Here is a 14760-nt window from a genome sequence, read left to right on the forward strand (position 1 = left end):
TACGGTTTGTCTGTAGCAGCGCTAGCTGAACCCTCTTGAAACCTCTCTTTTGCTCTAGTTGAAACTTGGGTTCCACTTTCTGACTTCTTTTATTTTTTTTTTTTTTTTCAAATCTATTGACTTCATTCGTTCCAGAGTCTCCAATCTAGGAAAGTGACTTTGCTTGTTTCTTGAACTTGTTCTGTCATAACTATGCTGCTTTAGAGTCATCTCCTCAACTATAGGAGGCCTGAATCCAGATGTTTTGTTTTGTTTTAGTTTAGTTTAGTTTTTGTTTTCTTTTATTCCTTCTAGTTAATTTCTATCAAAAAGATGGTTTATAAAATGGTGGGGGGAATGCATAGCTATGGTAAGACCTGCTGTCTAAAATATTCATGGGTCCAACTCCAATTATTTTGAACATGATTTCTTTTATAAGATTATTTTTTTTAACGTTTTCCATGAGTGAGAAAGATAGTCAGCACCCTGGATAGGGTCTTGATGCAGTGATCCACCGTCAGCCAGCTCTAGGTCATGGAGCAAAAGCACCTGCTGTACTCAGAGAAGTCTGGATGTGAGCCCAGAACCTTCCCAAGTGAGTCAGCCTAGTGGAGTGTCATATTTCACTGCCCTGCAGTCATCTGTTTCCCGTTCCCAATTCTTTTTTTTGGAGAGGCTTTTTGCTATAGAGCCCATGCGCTCGCCAGACAGACAGAGAGAGACAGAGAGACAGAAAGCAGGAAATCACCCCCCAGGGGGGATGGCCACGATGCAATCCCTTCTCCTCCATTCTCCTCTCGGGATCTTGGGTGGACACGCACGCACACATGCCCGGTGTGAGTTTAAGTCACCAGGTCCGGGGCTCAAACCGTGGTCGACTATGTGGGAGTCCAGCGACATAGCCATTACGCTAACTGCTGGTCACCCCATCCCCAATTCTTTAATTGCAAGTGACAGATCGTTACAAGTACTTTATTTATTTTGGAGAGGTTTTTGCTATAGGGCGCGTGCGCTTGCCAGAAAGACAGAGACAGAGAGACAGAAACTGAGAAATCACCCCCCCCCTGGGGCGGGGGCATGGCCATGCTGCAATCCCTTCTACTCCACTCTCCTCTCAGGATCCTGGGCATGCACCCACATGGGCCCAGCATCAGTTTAAACCACGGGGTCCAGGATTCAAACCGTGGTCACTACATGGGAGTCCAGCAACATAGCTATTATACCAACTGCTGGTCCCATTACAGGTGCTTTAAAGAAATATGGATTTATTACACAGTATTGGATAATGTACAGACTTTCCAGGCCCGGGAACCAAGTTCGTGTGTTACAGAGACAGAAATAATGCAATCAGGAGAGACCCTCCAAAGTAGTAAGGGACTTTTCCAGACAAGACCCCACCACTTACTCTGGATCTCTTCACTCCTCTAAGTTGGACGCATAGCCTCCTCTACCATGGCCCTCAAAGAACCAAAGGCCTGGCACTGTGCTTGGCAAAGAATCCCACCTCTCCACTTGCTGCCCACATCCACTTTTGCATAGTTATCTGCCTGGCAGGCCCTGGCCTACTCATAAAACCTGCACTGCAAAGGAATATAAAAACCAGAGCTCTCTAGCCACCGCAGGGCAGGAAGGAGTTAAGTGTGTAAATGGCAGCACCTGCAGTGACCATTTTCTTGCTAGAACCTCAAAGTGAATTGCTTTGAGTTTCCCTAAAAAACGGAGACAAAAGTATATGCCTCATGGTATTGGTAAGATAATGTTTGTAAAATACCTACACGTAATTAATGTGATCATTATATAATTACATAGTTTAAAATGTTCATTCTAATAGCCATTATATTATTATGAAAAGACATAAATGAACATTTTGAACTGTGTAATTATATAATGATCACGTTAAGGGAATTTTTTAAAAAACATGTTTTAAAATATGCAGAAATAATAAGCATGGGACAAGCTTCTCACCTCGATAATTTGTGTTCTGACTCGCTGACATTCTGGCCTTTGGTCAGTTTCAACTAATCTGAAAATGCTCTTAGCCCATGCATGTTTATTGCATCCAGTACCTCCAGTTGAATTTCCAACTCTCAAATACTTCCATCCAGTTGAATTTCCAACTGTCAGCTATTTTCATATCTTTTTATTCATAAAGCATGTTTTCTGCTCATAAAGTTATATATCATCCCTGTTGGAAAAATGGAGAATATAGTAATATATAAAGGAGAAGGTAAAAGTCACAGTTGATCCTTTATGCTCACTCTTGACTTAATGCTCAACTTACGAGGTATTCATGATAGCCAATTCAGATGTTCGTTGCTTGAGGGCAACCCATTTTCTGGGACCCCTTCCTTCCTGGGAGCCCTGTTTTTCCTTCCCTCTCCTTTAAAAAACTCCCCACTTTGTTTATAAGTTCCCCTCTTTGCTAATAAGAAAAAAGAAAAAAAAAAGATGTTCATTGCTTGACGTTAATGGATTGCAGTTCAAGTTCAATAAAAATTTGAGCACAAGCAACTATGTTTGGTGCTTCTCATTCACATTCAGGAAGAGCTATAACTGTTACCCTCATTTTACAGTAACCAGAGGTGACCAGTGTGTGAGTTGAATGGTCAAGTTTGACCTTGGGTGTTTAGACCTCAAGTCCAGCTTTCTTTCCATTATTCTACATGTCTGTTTTTATGAACTGTCTTGTCCTGTGTCAGTCAGTAACATACAGGCAACAATTTCGGCACATACTTACCTATTATACTCTGAAGGGGGAGCATTCTCATTTGCTCTAACAAAAAGTCAACTAGTATCGCCCTCTCTGCTCAGGAAAGACAGTGTCTTGCCAAAGATTGTGCCAGTTAGTTTTTCAGAAATAAGTTTGGAAAGATGACATAAGGAATTGAAAGCACAAGAGGTGGTTTAGTACAGTACAGTCACGAAAGTAGAAAGTTTGGTGTTAGCACATGCTAGCGTCTTAGCACATGCTAGCATCTCAAATATAGCGCATTAAATTTATATCACAAAAGTATTTGACCTAGGAACAAATACATTCTTTTTTTTTTTTGATTGTTAGAGGATATATACCCTTGCTTCTGAGAGACACAGAGAGAGGGAGGGAGTTGAGAGGGAGAGAAAGTATTCCCTAATGGGGGATAGTCATGCTGTGAAAACTTATCCTCCATTTCTCCATCCTGCAGGGATTTGGAGCACATATGCACACATGCCCAGCGTGTTTTCAAGCTACCAGTGCCAAGATTCAAACAGCGGTCAGCCACAGGGGATATGTTCCCTGAACGACTAGGCTATGGGGCCAGCTGACAAACGTGTTTCTAAACTGTTTACGGGTGATTAGAAAGTTATTTCCTCATTTATTGATTGATTGAAATAAAAGAAATGAGTATCACGTAGTTGAAATTCATTTGACTAAATTTTTAAACAATGCTTTAAAATATACTCTGGTGTAACATTTGAGATGGGAAGTTAAAGTAAAATAAACCTTGGATACGTACAAGGCACACCCCTATCCCCTTCTGGTGTGTGCTCTGGGGTCTGCATCAGTGCAGGATATTCTCTGAAGTGCCTTAGCTCTGGGTGGAACTTACTTTACGCGATATGCTTCACTCCACGTAGACCTATTCTCAATTGATTCAATTTCACTACAGCTAAAACCAAAAATAGGAAGAAACAAATCATCGTGTGCAGCTGGTAGAAGAGAGTGGGCCTGATTCATTTCTAGGGACATTGGGTCCCACACAAAGGCTGTGGGAAGCAGAGAGGGTTCCATGAGGTCTGGCAGAGCTCACCACAGCCTACAATGCCTCCAGTCTGCCATCACTGGGGATGCGTCATGGGTAGAGAATGATGTGGGTGACTGATACCTGACCCAAGGCAACCAGAGCAGTGATCAACAGGCAACTCCATTGCGACATCTCCTTCTGAGTTCCAGGATGACTATTTGAGTCCCTGTGCCATGTGTGCTCAGACCTAGATTTTTCTGGGATGTCATTGTATTATCTTAGTCTTTCTATAGAGACTGTTCTCATGAAAAGGCAAGTCCTCAATTCAGGAAACGAAATGCCATATATTTCAACATATCTTTCTTGTTGTAGACACATTTATTGTTTTCCGTGGAGTTTAATTGCTTTGTGCCTTAGCTAGGTTTATCCTCATTGCATTTCATAACATTTTAAAAAATTGGTCTCTCACAGGCTGAAAGACGGGAGGCAGTGAAAAGGTGTCATCTTGCTCCTCTCTCATGATCACCTTCTAGTCAACAGATGTCTCCAAAGACAGCTTCACTTTAAACACAGTTCTAGGGTTTCTTCAGTAGAAATCTCTCCAAGCTCAGCATCGGTTATCATGATCTATTTTAAATGCAAACCAACAGGGATATTTTCTTCCCTGACACTGTGTTTTACTTGTGTTGTTAAGAAATGATTACAGTTGTGAACATCTCTATATTGGCTTGATGGTAAAAATAGCAATTGAAGATGAAAACCAGGGGCAGCAGGTGATGTGGTAGTTAAGGTACTGGACTCCCACATGACCCATTGCAGTTTGAGTCCTGGACTTGATGGCTTGCTTTTTCACTTTTCCTCTGTCTTGCTCTCTGTCTCTGTTTCTCTCTAGGGAGTGCATGTACCTTACAGCAAATTTTAAAATAATAAGATATACAATTAAATAAATAAAAATGAAAATCTAGTTTTAATTCTTTAATTCTTGTAGAAAGTGTGAATTCTGAGTGGGAGCTTGGTTCTTTTCTCTGAGGTTAAATTTTGTCGTTAAAAATGTGTCATTGTGGGACCAGCAGATGGCATAATGATTATGTCACTGGACTCCCATCTGGTCAACCACTGTTTGAGTCCCAGATCCAGAGACTTAAAACTCAGGCTGGGTGCTTGTGTGTTGTGCCCAAAATCCTGAGAGGAGAATGGAGGAGAAGGGATTGCAGTGTGGCCATACCCACTGGAGAGACATTTCTCGCATTCTGTCTTTCGTCTCTCTGGTGAGCATACACACCCCATAGTAAAAACCTCTCAAAAAAAATTTGTCATTATAAAATACCTCTTGCATCCTGACTCTCTTAGAGTAGGCAGGTGGGCCAGCTCACATTCATCTCAAGAGCAGTGACTCTCACATTAGAATTTCCTGGAGCTGGCCAAGTAGAATGGTGACATTTCTCTCATTCTGTCTTTCGTCTCTCTGGTGAGCATACACACCCCATAGTAAAAACCTCTCAAAAAAAATTTGTCATTATAAAATACCTCTTGCATCCTGACTCTCTTAGAGTAGGCAGGTGGGCCAGCTCACATTCATCTCAAGAGCAGTGACTCTCACATTAGAATTTCCTGGAGCTGGCCAAGTAGAATGGTGCAGTAGTAACACAACGCTCCATGATGCTGAAGCCACTTGGCATGGTCCTGGGTTCATGTCTGAGATCTTTCTACCCAGGTCAGGTATGCACGTGCCTGTGGCCATGGTTGGCTGAGACTGGGGGTGCATCATTGTGTGAAGACCCTGTTGAGGTGCCTACTATTTCTCTCATGAAATTAACTTTTGTTAAGAAAAGAATCATCAGGGAACTTTGGAATATATTGGTTGAAGTCTCACGGAGCGCCATTGAATTGATTCGGGATGTAACCTGAGCGCTAGGATTTTGAAAACTTCCTGGTGCCGCTGAGGTTGAGAACCATTGTTATAGGGCAGGGACGTTGCAGTGTATTGGTTGGATTCTTTGCTTGTGGTCATCAAGCATGACTCTTGCTAACTAATGTACAAAGGAAATTCATTGAAAAAATAAATAAAAGCTCATTGTTTTAAAGGAAGAACTAAATGGCTAGGTCTCAGAGAGGATAGAAACTAAGAAAACTACGGAGACCAAGGTAGCTTGGACAAATTTCAGGTTATCACTACTGGAATGAGTCAGTCCCAGTCACTTTTCTGTCCTTGAAGTTCTTAAAGTTCGAATTCCAAGGAGAGAGAGAGAGAGAGAATTGGCCAAGCTCCTAGTCCCACCCTTAGCCAGGAGAGGGTGGGAGGGGGTAGCTCTCCAGAGGAAAATAGATTTATTTGCTCTGCTCAGGGGACCGCACTGTTGATTCTTGGCAGACAATACTAGCAGATGTCCCCACACCCTGAAACCATCTTGCTCTGGATGGGGAGGATGTAAGGCACATTTCTCTCAGAAGGCAATTGGCTCACTATTAGCTTCCTTTGGTGTTTGCTAATTTGTTCACGGTGCTTATTCATTCATTCAGAAAATGTTTATCGAGTAGCTATAATATAGAAGTTTCTCTGGGAATGCCAAAATTGAGGAAGTAGTTGATGCTTTTAGGATGCTTACAATCTCATAAGGGCAAGCAAGAGTCATGAAAAAATATGCACGATATACCAGGCTGTATATAATTTTACAGAGTAAAAATAGTGTTAGCAAGATAACCAATATTTGAGTGTCTATAACCTGTTAGGCTCTCACAAGCCTGGGTCAGTTAAAAGAAGACAGATATCTTCAAATGTTTCTGGACAAACCTGATGCCTGTTATGATCCCATAGCTGGGATTTCTGACCTTCTGACTGAACCCTTTCCTGTTGCTTCTCAGTTTCTTGGCCCAGCTTACTAAAGGCACCATCCTCTGAGCAGAGCAAATAAACCTGTTTTCCTCTGGAGAGCTACCCACTCTCACCCTCTCCTGGCTAAGGTTGGGACTAGGAGCTTGGCCAATTCTCTTTCTCTCTCTCTCTCCTTGGATTTTGAACTTGGAATTCCTTCTTGTGTGTCTGGGCTTACAGAACTGCCTTCTTTCTCTTTGCTTTAGTTGACTGACGAAAGCTGCTTTAGTTGCCTGCCTACCTCAGAACCCTTATCAACTCTGTTTTTCTGAACCACTGTTCATACATAGGCTCATATTCTTGCTTTGTCTAATAAGACCCAACATATACTCTTGCCTTGGCCTTGAGCAGTCATTCTGTATTAGGCAGATTAGGAATTGACAGATGGTGGGAAGGAAATACATTATTAAAACTAAAACTCTCAGGCCAGTAGGTGAACTGGTTGTTAAAGCACTAGACCCCAGGACCAGCAGTTGGCATAATGGCTATGTTGTTGGACTCCCACATAATTGACTGCAGTTCAAGTCCCAGACCTGGTTGCTTAAACTCATGCTGGGCACATTTGCATGTGTGCCCAAGATCCCGAGAGGAGAATGAAGGAGAAGGGATTGCAGTGTGGCCATCTCCCCTGGGGAGTGATTTCTTGCTTTCTCTATATCTGTCTCTCTCTGTCTTTCTGGTGAGCACATGTACCCTATAGCAAAAACCTTTCCAAAAACAAAACAAAACAAAACAAAAAACAAGCACTGGCCACCCCACATGGCCAATTCTACAGTTGTAAACCTGGACCCTGTAGCTTGAAAATCACACCAGGCATGTACATGTGTGCCTAAAATCCCAAGAGAAGTAGAGAAAGAGGGATTGAAGCATGGCCATCCTCCATGGGAGGATGATTTCTCATAGGAGAAATCACAGGAGTTGATTTCTTACTTTCTCTCTCTTTCTTTCTCTCTCTCTCTCTCTCAGGAGTTCACACCTGTCCTATGGTAAAAATCTAAAACCAAAAACAAACAAACTAAAATTATTTGGCCTTTTAGATTTATGTTTGTAAGGAATGGGCCAACCACGTGAGAAAATAGAAATGTACAGCCTCTGTTGAGAGCACTTGCAAGTGAGGTTTGCTGATCTGACAGAGAAAGAGAGAGGGGGCCAGAGAAGTCACACACTAGGGCAGGGTTTAGCTAATTTTACAAGGGTATAGGGAAGGGGAATGTCTTAGAGGTAGAAACAGTCCATGTATGATAGAGGTTTAGGGGGAGGGCAGACTATTGTGCCACGTAATGTCTTGTGACGTGTGCAGAGCAGAGTGCCGTGTGCAGAGTAGAGCACATGTGTTATATCCAGGTTAGATCTGAGTGCAGCACAGGTCTGATGACAGACTAGGTCAGGGTTGCTTTAGCTGACTGTGTTGTGGTGTCTAACCCCCACATCCAAGCTGACCAGGCCTCCGATCTAACAATGTTCTAAATTCAGACATAGTCAGATGACTATTATGTTAGATGTATGGTATACTTTGGTCTGCTTTCATACCATCAGTGTGGAAGAAGCAACCCCGCAATAATGACAACTACAGACATAAGAGTATGTTCTGATTTTTAAAATAAAAGTACAAACCTAAAGGATCCAAGTAATAACAATAGCAATAGCCAATGTTTATAAAAATGTTTTTATGCTCAATTCTTGTCATGTAGCAAATGATTAATGAAGATGGGTTGTGGTATTGTGTTTATTTGCTATTACATGGCCTGGAGGACATGACAATAAGTACTTTATGAACTTATTTTCCACATTTTACACTTGCAGACACTGAGCTATTCAAAAACTTGTCCAGGTCCCACAGGTTATTAGTGTTACAATCAGAATTCAAGCTTGGACCATGTGGCTCTGCTCTCTTCACCTAAAGATGGTTGACTATTATTTTTACTGCTAATGTAGTGCCTAGATATGGTTGTTTCACAAACACTTGCAGAATGAATGAATGAGTTGTGGGTTCTATAGATGGCTTTTTTCCAGCCTGCTCCCCCCTCCATCCATACTCTGGAACACGTGAATTCAAATGTGTTTTGAATTTTATCGAAGATATAATTATGGTGACACTCTAGCTATTGGGGAGGAACAACACTCTATAGGCTGTCTTTGCAGTTCAGCTAGGGAGTTGGTTACTGTGGTTCCTCGTGATTTTATTAGTTTGAATAACTGAGATTTGCTTATCTGCAGAAAAATTATCTATTCAACTGATGTAGACATTATTTCAGGAAAATGTAGCAGTAACCAAAAGAGGCAACCAGGCTGTTTTGTTCTTATTTCCTGGTTCTATTTTCTGAGCTTGCTTTTTCTGGGCTGAAGATGACTCTCTGAAGTTAATTCTTCAATTGTCCTTGTGCTGTCAGGCGCTTCTCTTTTCTGAAGGATTTCCTTAATCCACTGTGGTCCTTTAAGTGGCTGTCTTGATAACACCAAATGTCATCTGGCAAGTGAATGACCTTACCTGCTATCCACATATATTGTCAGAGGAGACTCTGAACTTTGTTTTGGTCTTAATTTTAGGGAACTGAATCCCAAGGCAGGTATCACAAACATGAAGACCCATCCTATTTTTTGTTCCTGTTCTTTGTTAGAGAATAATAGAAATGATTGCTCTTTATTTGTGTTTATTTACCTGTTTTTAGAAAAGCTACTTATTGTTAAGTGATAGAGAAAGAAAGCCAATAAACCAATACCTAGGTGAATCATGGACTGAAAGTAACCCTGCTGTGGATGCCACAAAAATACCACTGTGTCTTTCAAACCAGGGAGCTTGAAAGTGACTATTTACTGTATCCTTTTATAAAGCTTTGTCCTCCATTTGAGCTGTGCTATGACAACACAAATGGTTCCAATAAACACTGGGTTCATGAAAGTCCTTCTGTGCCAGGGACAGCATGAACTGGGGCCTTTCTGAGTCTTATTGACAGAAGATCCTCTGTCCTGGGGTAGAGTTGTCATGACTTCTGTACCAAAGTAAGGATCCAGGTAGAGAATGGAGTTGAGGCTGGCAGGATGGGGGATAGGGTGGTGATAGGTGAACTCATATCTGTCATCACATGTGATAAAAAAAAAGAATGTCTCCAGGCAAGTGGCTGCTCACACAGTGCTATGTTGGAAAAAGCCATCTAACTCAGGGACCAGCAGTTAGTGTAATGGCTATGTCACTGAAATCCCATGTAGTTGACTGCGGTTCGAGTCTTAGACCTGGTGGCTTAAACTCACACCAGGCATGTGTGCAAGCATGCCCAAGATCCCAAGAGGAGAATGAAGGAGAAAGGATTGTGGTATGGTCATCATTCCTGGGAGGTGATTTCTTGCTTTCTGTCTCTCTGTCTCTCTGTCTTTCTGGCAAGTTCACACATCCTATAGCAAAAACCTCTCTGGAGAAGAAAAAATTCTGACTCAGATCAGGTCTGAGAAAATGACCTTTGATCTAAGCAGTAGGAGTTAGCTCAACAGAGAAGTAAGGGAAAGTATCCTAGGGATGAATGTGTAGAATTTAAAAAGAAAGAACCTGTGAGGGATAGCTATTGCTATATGTTGGGGAAGGTGAAAAAAGTAAACCAGACTACAGAGGTCTTATTTCCCCAAATAAGGTTTTATCCTTTGTTTTGAAGTTTCTGGGAAGAGGCAGAAGGAAAGTAGGAAAGTGACAGCATTGAATGTTCAGTCTAGAACCATCATCTGTTGACAATGTTATGGATGGATTAGAAGTGATTGAGAACTAGAGTCAGGAAGACCAAGTTTAAAGAGTGATAGCACAATGAACAGGAGGAGGTTGAATTTATGTGATATTACAGTCACTAGAACTTAGTGAGTGATGAAACTTGAGTGGAAGTGGTTAAGAACTTTCTCTAGGCTGGGTAACTGGCCAAATGATAGCAATGATTTCCAAGAAAAAGATTGCAGGGGGAGAGACAGATTCAGAGAAGAAGATGACATGGGGTATATCTGCAAAAGCAGTGGACCAGGAGCCAGCACAGTGTGGTGGTTAGGGTGCTGAGTTCCTACATGGTTGGTTCACCATGGTTTGAGTTCCAGACCTCACAGCTTGCTTTCTCTCTTTCTCTCTCTCTCTCTCTCTGGTAAGTGCACATGCCCTATAGCATATATTTGAAAACAATAATAATAACAAAATTAAATAATTGTTTCTAAAAAGAAAAAAAGCAGGTGACCAGATTTATATGTGGGACTATTTCATCAGCCCAACTTACCTGTGTGCATATACAATAGAATTTGAACTCTCAGCCTCCACCAATTTAGCTCAGTAGTTCCTGTTAAAATTGTTACTACTGATTCTCTTGTCAATTATTCAAAGACAGTTATTCCAAGAGCTTGAAAGCAGGAACATTTCATCTCAAAATTGCTCAAGGTCTCTTTTTCCAGGTTTGAGTCTTAGAAGTTAGGGATGCAAGGAAGTATCCCGGCGTCTGAGCCTCCTGTATACAGCACCTGAACTAACAGATCTCAAGGGAAGGTTTACACACACTACATCCCAATCAAGGTCTGTGTTCTCCTAATGCCATCATGCAAAACACCTTCATAATCTAGCCAAGGCCCACCCATTTCTACCTCATTCTCCTTTTATCCCCACAGCCCTTCTGCAAAAAAGTGTCCATCGGAAACCAGCAGTTAGCGTAATAGCTATGTCGCTGGACTTCCACGTAGTCAACCGCGGTTTGCGTCCCGGACCCGGTGGCTTAAAACACGCCGGGCGTGTGTGTGTGCATGCCCAAGATCAAGATCCCAAGAGGAGAATGGAGGAGAAGGGATTGCGGCGTGACCATCCCCCCCCGGGGGGTGATTTCTCGCTTTCTGCCTCTATGTCTCTCTCTGTCTGTCTGGCGAGCGCATGCGCCCTATAGCAAAAAACCTCTCAAAAAAAAAAAAAAAGTGTCCATCTATCCTTGGCCCTTGCCACCCCTGCACTTCTTGCCCCACAAACATCTTATTGTTTCCCAAACTCATTCTAGTAAGCCACAGAGTCTTCTTCCAGGTTAATAGGGTCTCAAAGATAATAAAAGAATTCAATGATTCTGCCTTTACCTGTATAAGCCTCTCTAGCCAAGTATTTCTGAGAGAGCCCAGAGGATATTCCACACGGAAGTCCTCTTGTTCTTCTATTCTGACCAGTCACCATGACTGGCCACCACTAATGCTCCTGCTGGCTCTTGTGTCTTTGGTGGGAATATACTGTCTCTGCTGTGGGCCTTTTGATTCTCTGATGGTTAATTTTAGGTGTCAACTTAGCTAGGCTATCTTGGCTAGTTGCTTGATTAAACACTAGTATATATGTTGCTGTAGAGGAATTTTGAGAATATGGTTAACATTTACAAACAGTTGGCTTTAGGTAATGCAGAATGCCCTCCACATTGTGGGAACGTATCATCCAATTGCTTAAAGCTTTATAGAACAAAGGGCAGAAATTGAGGTTTACCAGAGAAGGTGACACTGCCCATATCTTCCTGTCTCTTAGTTTCCCCGAATCTTCTATGAACACCTCCTTTAACATCTACCTGTAGTTATTCCCTCCAGACCATTCACTTATAGCTCCTAGGAGACAGGGGGCCAATAATTTTGCCTGTAGCTTTATGGAGCACTAAAACTACCTCTGGTTGTTCGATCATGTATCCCTAGTCTCTCAGATTGGGTTGTGAGTCAAGTCAGGACACATTTTTACATAGAAATTAACTGGTCATTTTCTCGCAGTCCAACAAATGAAATGCATATCAATTCATATTAGTTCTGCCTACCAATGGCATGCTCATACCAAGTCAGAGAACCACCTTTGTCTCCTATTGAGAGAACAGGCTTTGCTGCCCTTTTTCCTGGCTGAAATTCACCTCCTACCATCTCCCTTCTGATGTACTCTGGTCAAGTAGAATCCGGCTCATCTGTCCCACTTTGTTTGTTACTTATTTTTTCCACTGTCTGTCTCCCCAACAAGAACAAGGCCCTCACTTATTTAACTTTGCCTTTTCAATGTCTAAGGTAGTATCTGGAGCATTTTTGGTACTAAGATAATCTTTTGTAAAGAAAAGAATGAACGTAAGGACAAAATAAAAGAGGGAAAGAAAAGTGGAGTTGACTAGAGAAAGAAATGCCTAGATTTAGATAGTCTCCACCCTCTTTCAGATTCAGGTAATGAAGTTTCAAGCACCTAGTAAATTAATGACTTTGAGAGTCTTGTTAGTTTTAAATTACTGATACATAGAATAGGATGCTTGTGGCTAGAAGAAACAGAAGGTACTTAAGAGCTGGAAATATCTTGAGAATTCAACCTATTGGATTTCAGAACTTTAAACCTAACTTCCTCCACTTATAGTCCAGATCAGACACTTAATGCTGTAAAGGAGAAGAATCATATTGTGGGATATATTTTAACTAACAAATGTGTGGGAAGGTGCTTCTGTGGCTGCAACTCACCTGTAATAGGACTTGTGATGTGGCTAAGCGTAACTGGTGCCTGGAATCCTGAAAGCTAGTGTTAAAAGTGGTGTATTACAGGACCAGCAGTTAGCGTAATGGCTATGTTGCTGGACTCCCATGTAGTCGACCGTGGTTTGAGTCCCAGACCTGGCGGCTTAAACTCACACCAGGTGCATGTGCGTACATGCCCAAGATCCCGAGAGGAGAATGGAGGAGAAGGGATTTCAGTGTGGCCATCCCTCCTGGGGGGGCGGTGATTTCTCGCTTTCTGTCTCTCTTTCTCTCTCTGTCTTTCTGGCTAGCACACGCGCCCTATAGCAAAAACCTGTCCAAAACAAAACAAAACAAAAACTGGTATATTGGGGCCAGCAGGTAGCATAGTAATTAAGGCAATGGACTCCCATGTGGTCAACTGCGATTTGAGTCCTGGACCTGGTGGCCTGAAGCTCACATCAGGCACATGTATATGTATGTCCAAAATCCTAAGCAGAGAATAGAGGAGAAGGGATTGTGGTGCAACCATCCCCTCTGGGGGGTGATTTCTTGCTTTCTGTCTGTCTTTGTCTCTCCAGTGAGCGCATGTGCTCTATAACAAAAATGAAACAAACAAACAAAAAACTGATGTATTTTCACCCAGATCCTAGAGAGACTTCTATGAAAGAATCCACTCTAATTAGAATGTCAAATCACACTTCCCCCTCTTCAATTGTATTTCTAAAAATAAGATAATGAAAATATGTATCTGTGTGGGAAGAATGTTGCAAGTCAGATCCAAGAAAATGTGCTCAGAAACCCCATCCAGGAGGAGACTATCCCTGCAGGGAACTTCTGTGCCATGAGAAAACCACACCATGTGTCGTGTGCTCAGAGGGTAGCAGCCAGGAAAGCCAATTACATTACTACACCCTTACCTTAAGAGGTATGCACCCAACATTGTTTGCCTGGTTAAGACCAGTTTTGCTTTGTTTTGTTTTTCATCTCCTTGTTATCTCATCACAGACAGACCTTGAAGGGATTAAGGACAGACCGTATAGTCTATTAAGTCTTTCAGAAACTTTTAAACCTTTGACAAAGTTCATTATTGAATTCATTTGGTAGCCACTATGTAATGAAAGACATCCAAGGAATCCTGAAGGAGTCCATAGGATTTCTCCCATACCTTATTTTTCCCAGTTTCCTACTGTGCAGATTCAACTAAATGTATTGAGCTAGCTCTGTGGCCTGGTGGCTAAGGCAGCCAGATTCTCACATGGCTGACGGTCAGTCTGAGTTCTGGACCCAGAAACTTGAGAAATATGCCAGGCCTGTATGTGTATGTGTGTGCCTAAAATCCCAACAGGAGGGAGATGTGGAGAAGGGATTACAGTGTGACCATTCCTCATGGGGATGCCGTCTCACTTTCTCTCTCTTTCTCTATGGCAAGTAAACACACCCTCTCACATTTTTTTTTTTTTTACTTATTTTAATTTCTTTTATACATTGAATCGCTATTGCAAAGTGAATTCTCCCAACATGAATACACTTCATACCAGTCCAGCTGAGGATACTATACCTGTTATCATCAACAGACAATAATCCATTTCTGTGTCTGGCCTCTTAATTTTTTCCCTTACTATGTACCCTCTGGCAAAAATTTAAAAAAATGAAACTTAGGATAGTGAAAGAATCATTTGATCCATGAGGTTCCTTTCTTAAAGATACTGTTTCTCACCAGTTAGGATTATTTGAGGT

This window comes from Tupaia chinensis, unplaced genomic scaffold, assembly GCF_000334495.1.
Source record: "Tupaia chinensis unplaced genomic scaffold, TupChi_1.0 Scaffold000054_1, whole genome shotgun sequence".
Lineage (NCBI taxonomy): Eukaryota > Metazoa > Chordata > Mammalia > Scandentia > Tupaiidae > Tupaia > Tupaia belangeri.